The sequence below is a fragment of the Cannabis sativa genome, chromosome 3 (genome assembly GCF_029168945.1).
Source record: "Cannabis sativa cultivar Pink pepper isolate KNU-18-1 chromosome 3, ASM2916894v1, whole genome shotgun sequence".
NCBI classification, from domain to species: Eukaryota; Viridiplantae; Streptophyta; class Magnoliopsida; order Rosales; family Cannabaceae; genus Cannabis; species Cannabis sativa.
In genome coordinates this window covers 68609041-68616602 of record NC_083603.1, presented here as the reverse complement: position 1 = coordinate 68616602, position 7562 = coordinate 68609041, and positions in this window count along the sequence as shown.

Genomic DNA, 7562 nt, shown 5'->3' with positions numbered 1-7562 from the left:
TGGTGGCGGTGGTGGCCGACGAAGTGGTGGTGGTGGTTTTTTTGAAGAAAAAAAGAGGGTGATTGAGAGGATTGAGAGGATTGAGAGGGATTGAGTTAGAGATTGAGAGAGATCGATAGAGGGTTTGAGAGAATCGGAGAGGGTGAGAAGCTGAGAGGTTTTCTTTTTCTGAAAATGCAAAAATGAAAATGGGGAAGAAAGGGGGGCTTCATGCAGCTCTGGTTCATATATACACTTTTACTGTGCAATTGGATGCGCCGGTAAAAGTTCTTTTAAAAATTTGACCTAAGTCAAAACGTGCGTTTCATTTACAACTTTTACCGGCGCACAATTGCGCCGGTAAAAGTATCCCCACTTGCCACATCAAAATCCATACGTTTTAATTAATACTTTTTCCGGCGCAATGGTGCGCCAGTAAAAGTATCCCCACCTACCAAGGAAATCCATGCGGGAAGTTTCCCTCTCTTTTTTTCAGACTTTTACCGGCACATATATGCGCCGGTAAAACTGTATAAGCGCCAGAATAAATGAAATGAAAGGCGGCAAATTTTTCGCGCCTGTTGGCGCTTCATTTCATCACTTTTACCGGGGCATTATTGCGCCGGCAAAAATAAAGCAAAAATGCAAATGGGATTTCAGTTTTTGCTTTACGTCGACAACTTTTACCGGTGCATTTTACGAATTGCGCCGGTAAAAAGGCATTTTCTTGTAGTGATAGACAAGTAGAGTTTGTTAATAAAACCTTAAAGGATACTATCAAGAAGAAGTTAGACGCTGCCAAAGGTAGGTGGGTCGACGAGCTACCTCAAGTACTTTGGGCTCATAGAACTACCTAAAAGACGGCAACGGGACACACTCCTTTCTCGCTAGCATTTGGCTCAGAAGAAATGTTGCGTGTTGAAGTGAACATATCGACTCCCAAAAGAGAGTTTTATAATCAAGAAGAAAACCAGGAACTTCTAAAATTGTCCCTGGATATGCTTGATGAAAAACGAGTTGAGTCGCAAATCAGCAACGCAGCGTATCAACACCGAGTTACAAGATACTTCAACAAAAGAGTCAAGAAAAGACTATTTAATGTTGGAGACTTGGTGCTAGAAATGCATCTACAGGAGTGTTCAACCCAAAATGGGAGGGTCCATATGTCATCAAAGCAGTAGTTGATATTGGAGTTTACAAATTAGCTCGACTCAATGGCTCGCTAATAAAGAACTACTGGAACGTGGAACATTTACAACCGTCTTCATATAGTTCAGAGAAAGACCGTCCACATATAGCTTGGAGAGAGACCACCTACACATAGCTTGAGAAAGACCGTCTACATGTAGAAGGTCTCGACCTCTACATAGACCTCATTTTCCACATCAGAAGATCACATTTCCTGCAGTCGAGACCTCATTCCCAACCTCAGAAAATTTCCCGATACCAGAGAGATGTTGGCACGAAGGTCTTCTTGAGCAGGCTTGGGTCTTAGGTTGGTTGGATTCTTTAATAGAATCAGAAACTACACCAACTTTTCACCTGGATTCACCCAAAATCATGCCAACTTTCCTCCTGGATTCCTTGTCAGCCTGAGGAGGACCTCTAAGATCGCTCACAAGATCTATATCCATTTCTGTGGAGACAGAGATAAAAGATCAATGGAGCAACAAAAAAATTATAATATGTATAATCCAGTTCAAACCACCATTTACAAGGGATAAAACTTACTCTTAACAATCACTTGGGAGGATCGCCCATAACGATCAATGGGGCTCCCTTGGTTTGGATTGATTGGAAGCTCCTCAGCCTTGGAATCCTTCGTTTCCAATTCAAATTGAGGTTTGAAGTTCCTGGGAACGTATAGAGAAGAGAGGTAGTTGGCGAATTTTTGTGTTATGAATCTGTAAGAGCAAGTTTTGAACTCAGATGGGGCATCTTGGCGAGAGAATGACAATCCAATCTCAAGATGAAATTGTTAATAAAACAAAAAGTGTGTGGAATATGGCAAGCCTAAGCCATCATTATATACTCAAAGTCCAGTGACAAGAAGGCCAAAGGTTGTAGATCTAACGGTTGAGAGTGGGGCAGAATATGAAAAGACGGTTCATAATGACCCTCAAAACTGTACAACTGCAAAAACCAAACGACGCATTTTTCCAAAAAAGGGATTATGAAAAAAAATGCCCTTTATATTTATTAAAAATCACTTTTTATTAAAAAAAGAACTTTTTAAGGGGCAATTGTTATACCCGAAATTCAGCTACCATCTCAGTGGAGGACACGTGTCAAGATAAAGAGAATATGGATCGATGAAATCGCTTTTTATGGAATAACTCATTAATTGTGTAAGTAGCAGAGTATATATGCAACCTGCTGACTATAAGGTCTTATGCGAGGAAAAGATATACAAATTGTTGCTTAGTATATTAACGAGAAACCATATGTCATTGAATTCATATAGCAAGGCATCAAGTACGTTACATCTGGAAAGGCCAAAGCGACACATATCCACTGCAGAAACATTTAATATATAATGTACAAACTAAGTATAACAGTCAGATTTGCTCGAGACCCAATAAGCGAGGTGCCTATCTCGCTATGGGAAGGCTCATTCCTGTAACCTCCCCCAGTTAACTTCAGACATCTTCTCAGAAAGATTTAAAATCCTGACGAGTTGGAATATAACATTCAAATGAGCCTTGAGAAACTCTCTGTTAACGAGAACTGCGATTGTCCCAAATGAAGTGATAAGCTTTTAAATAAAGAAGCAACAAGGCGTCCATTGTTGATCTCGGAAGGATAAGGAAAATGGCTCCTACTCGCCATTACGAAAAATGGAACCAAGCTCCTATTGAAACACCCTCGGACGTAACAATTAAAGATGTGTTAAAACACACGATCATTTTGACCCTGTAAAAGCAAGAAAATCACAGTTATATGATTTTCAAATTATAACCGCATTTACACTACGTGATATGTAATCTAACCCCATGATTTCAGGAAATAATCGTTGTAAAAAGATTACAGGCAACTTTGTAATTAACTGCCAATTATGTGAAGTAAGATAAAAAGGGGGACGAAAAAAAATCATACAAGAAAAGCCCTGAGAAAACTATCAAAAATCTATTAAGATTGACTCGTGGAATATGAAGTATTTGAACTGCAAAACCACGTAAAAAAATCCCTTCTGTTTGTATCTCTTGCTTTACTGCTTTCATTTTTTCTGTGTGAAATTATCAGTGTGAGGCTAAAATTTTGGTTAACGAAAATCTGCGTTATCAATGACCACGACCCAAACTTGCTGCGAGTGAGCAAAAAGTTTGAAGCTCCTCAGACGGAGTTAGCAGAAGAGAGGAAGCTTACCGCAAAAATGAAAAGAACGATGGAACTCCTTCAAAACAAGTTCAATGACTTGGCAGAGTCTGACGATGAACCTTTGGTGGATATAATGGCCGAAGAATGTGCTCACAAACAAACAGAAGTCCAAACCTTGAATCCTCACAAGGGTAAAGGTAAAGGCAAGGTGGGCGAGCCCCAGAAAAATCTGCTCCTAAACCTCTTCAAAAAGATGCGAATCTAATCGGCCAGCCCTAAAGGACACAGAAGGCCATCAGTGCTTTCGAGCGTGGACGCCCTTCTAACCCTAGAGGAAAATCCACACCACAGGGACAAAAAACCAAGGTACCTAAGCCTAGAGAGAAGGGACCACTCTAGTGATTAAGTCAATCAAGACGGAAGGACAATCGTGGGACATTTTGAGGACATCTGGTCCACTGTATACCTCAGACGGAAATTAGACGCTAGGTATGAGAAGTAAAAAAGTGAGAAAGCAAGGCCACGTGGGGGTGACCTTAAAAACCACTTGAGTGATAAGATGAGGGGGCGTGATCTCCCTGAGAGTGACACAAAGTGATTGGAGAAGCAGATAGCTGCTCTGACCAAGTTGGTCAAGAAATAAAGTGGAGCTCTCTCCGATTCAGAAGATGAAGATCCGGAACCTTATGTAAGGAGGATCGTAGAGACCCTACCTCTGGAAAACTTTAAACTGCCGCACATTGAGTTATATGAGGGAAGAACTAATCCACAAGCGCATTTGGCAATGTATAACATGATGTTACAAGTTCCCCAAATTAGTAACGACACTGTTGACCTCAAAAAGTGATCAATCGACAGCGGGGTTATATGGATTTGATGCTTGCCACGTGTTTGCACAAATAAAATAGAAAAGTAAAAAACACACAATTTTTTTATAGAGGTTTGGCCCCCTTAGATAGCGGGTAATGACCTACTCCCCCTTTGGTTATATTGATGCTTAGAGATAATACTATTTAGATCACTATAGGTGGAATCAGTAGGCAGATCTCTAATATGAGAGTGTGATTAACTTAGAGGCGTGTGAGAGATGAAAAGAGGAGAAAGCCCTTGGGGGCGTGTAGTAGAGAGAGAGAAAGAGAAAGAGAGGCTAAGGTTTCTTACTTAGAGTGATTTTGAGGCTTAGTGACTTAGGTTTGCAGGCTAGGGTTAAGGACTTTACATAGGAGGCCTAAACCCTAGATTACAGTTTAAATCCCTAGATATTTGCATAGGTTGTTAGATAATTATAAAAGACTAAAGTGCCCTTGAATTTAGATATTATTCAGCCATTTTGTTTGGCTTTTAGGACCCAATTTGCGGCCCATGATTTGCTGACCACATTTTGGGTTGTACATAGAGTCCTTCCAGGTTAATCCTAACCGCCCATAGACCTATAAGGAAGGTATGGCTGCCCAAGGCCTGCAATATCTAACAAGTCAAGGCCTGCAGGATCTGGCAGGTCAAGGCCTACAGGATCTGGCAGGTCAAGGCCTGCTAGACCTGGCAGGTCACTATAGATCCACCAAGAGGAGGTCAGCTTTTTCCAAGTTGAGGACAACTTTGTACACCATTTCCTTGTAGAGGCCAGGTTCCCTTGGTCAAACGGATGCCTCCTTAGTCTGAAGTACTTCTTGGTCGGCCAGCTTGTGCACAAATCCTCGTCGGCCTATAGGCTCACCCTGGCTAGCCTGTAGGCTTCTTTCGGCTGGCCAGGGATGTTGGTACAGCTCCTTGAGGGCTCGCTTCACTCCATTCAGTTACTACTTGACGGTTTTGCTATATCTTGTATGGAAGCCCTGTTCTGCTACTGACAGGGTTATACTTCACCTGTACTCTATCTTTGGCTTGTGTGGACATGCCATATCAAGTGGATAAAATTTGGGATAACATTTTCCCCCCAAGTCCATTCCTGGACCTAGGCGATTAATGATAGGCCTTAAAACAACTTGCTCCCAAATGTTTCAGAGAGGAATTTCACTTTGTAGGCCAGCCAAAGGTTAGTTGAGTGGGGGTGTTAATGAGCTAGAGATACCTGGTCGACCCCCCATGCCACCACGTGCCAGAGTCTAGCTGCTCCCGCCACTAAATTTGTGTGTGGCAAGACTTATTTAACTTCAGGAAGTAGGAAGTCTGTCCTTGTGCCTGAAGAACTTGGTTAGACTGTTTGCCTATAGACCCTTCCCGATCTATTGATCAATCTCCCTTAGAGGGGATCCTTAATCAGATCATGACCTCTCCTGGCAGTTCTCTCATTGAACTACCTTATAGGTCACTAGCTTCCCTATTACGCCAGTCCAACTCTGCCTGATGAGATCAAAAGATGTAATCCTGGTCATCCATCCATCTAAGAAATTCATGTCTCTATTGTGCAAATGCATCGAAACCAACAGCGTGTGGTTCTTCAGTTTGGCCGATTTGGCATACAGGCTCCCTAAGTGAGGCCAATTCAAAGTCTTCTCCCAAATCCACATGAGGCTAACCAATTGCTGGTTTGCCAATTCCTGGCCCTATTTCCCTAGCATAATACCAGGGACCAGAGTCAGTCGTGGTGCATGGGGGCTGCTCCACATTGACAAAACCCTTTGTATGAGGTGTCAATGGTAGATCTACCCCAGGCGACAGAGGCTGTTCACTGGGATCATCTAGTTAGCAGGGTCGACCAGACCAGTTGTGTTGGTTGAGTTTGTTATGCTTGCCAGGTTGGCAAGATTGGCTACATCCGTACGATTCATGGAAATTCTAGTGGTGGCTGGAACACGAACTTCATGATCAGCAATCATGGGGTCTTGAGGAAGACCCGGTGAAGAAGAAGTTATAGTTGGAGTTCTCTTTGTTAGAGCCATGGTGATTGATCGGATCAATAGACAACGCTCTCAATGAACGTACCAAAATTTTGACCACAAATTTGGCCTACACGCAGCAGAGTCTTATTCATGATCGGAATCACCATGTGTAAACAATTAGAATAAGTAATTAAATGGACATAGTAAATTTATAGAGGTGTGGCCCTTTTAGTTAATGGGTAACGACCTACTTCCCTTTTTATTGTATTGATATGAGAGATAATACCACTCAGATCACAAGTGTTGTGGGTTCTAGAGTGGCTCTCTATGTATTACAATGGTGAGAATGTAAGATAGATATCAAGGAGATGAGATGAGGAAAACTTAATCTCTGCAACACTGCAAGTGGCGTGTAGGAGAGAGGGTGAGCTAGGGTTTTGAGTGCTTGAACTCAAGAGCTTAGGGATGAGAACTCAAGAGCTTTTAGGTTTAGCCTAGTGCTCTTTATATTTGAGAGAGCTTACAGAAGATAGTAGGTTGATATCCCTTAAAATGAGGAGATAGCACCTATTTGTTACATATTAAATAAATAAGAAAATAACTTACTAATTATTCCTAAAGAATAGGTAAATAACTGAAGTTGAACCTCTATTTTTGTGGGTTTTTGAAGCCAATTCGTAACTGAGAGTGTCTGTCCAAGTTGAAAGTTGCATAGACACCAAAAGTGTCTGCCAGAAGAGAAGCTTGCTGGCCTACCACTTGCTAGAGGTTGGCCGGCCTATGCTGCACCATGGCCACCCAGGGGTGGTTCGGCCAGACCCCCCTGGTTGGCCAGTTTTTTGTCTCTTTGTCTTGCTTGAGTATTTAGATTCTTTGTCAACTCGTATGTTATGCGTGGTGACTTGGTCCTCTTACTGATAAGTTGTACTCCACGTGGCATCAATCTTGCCTATGTGGACATACCACATCACGTGGGTAAAATTTAGAATAACACATATCAATTAAGAATTTATTACGTGCCGAATGACAAATAAATTTCTTAAAGAATATATATTAATTCAAGTCAAAAAATAATAATATATATATAAATTATTACTTTTGGGAAAATAATTAAAATATACACATTTAATATTAATCCAGTTCATTGAATGTGAACTAATATATATTTAACTACTACATTTGGACAAGTAATTACACATATAGCTAACCAAAATAAATAATATTTTCGACAACATATAAAATTTGTTGATAAATCAATCGTTGAAAATTAATAGTTTTCAACCAAATTTCTAAAAAGAGATATATTAATTGCTTATAATATATCGATAATCAAAAAATAAGGTGTCCATCATAACACATTATTTTTGCATCAAACAATAAATTTTTACAATTTTAGAACAACAAATAATGAAAAGATATGAAAGTAAGAATATTGTGGAGATT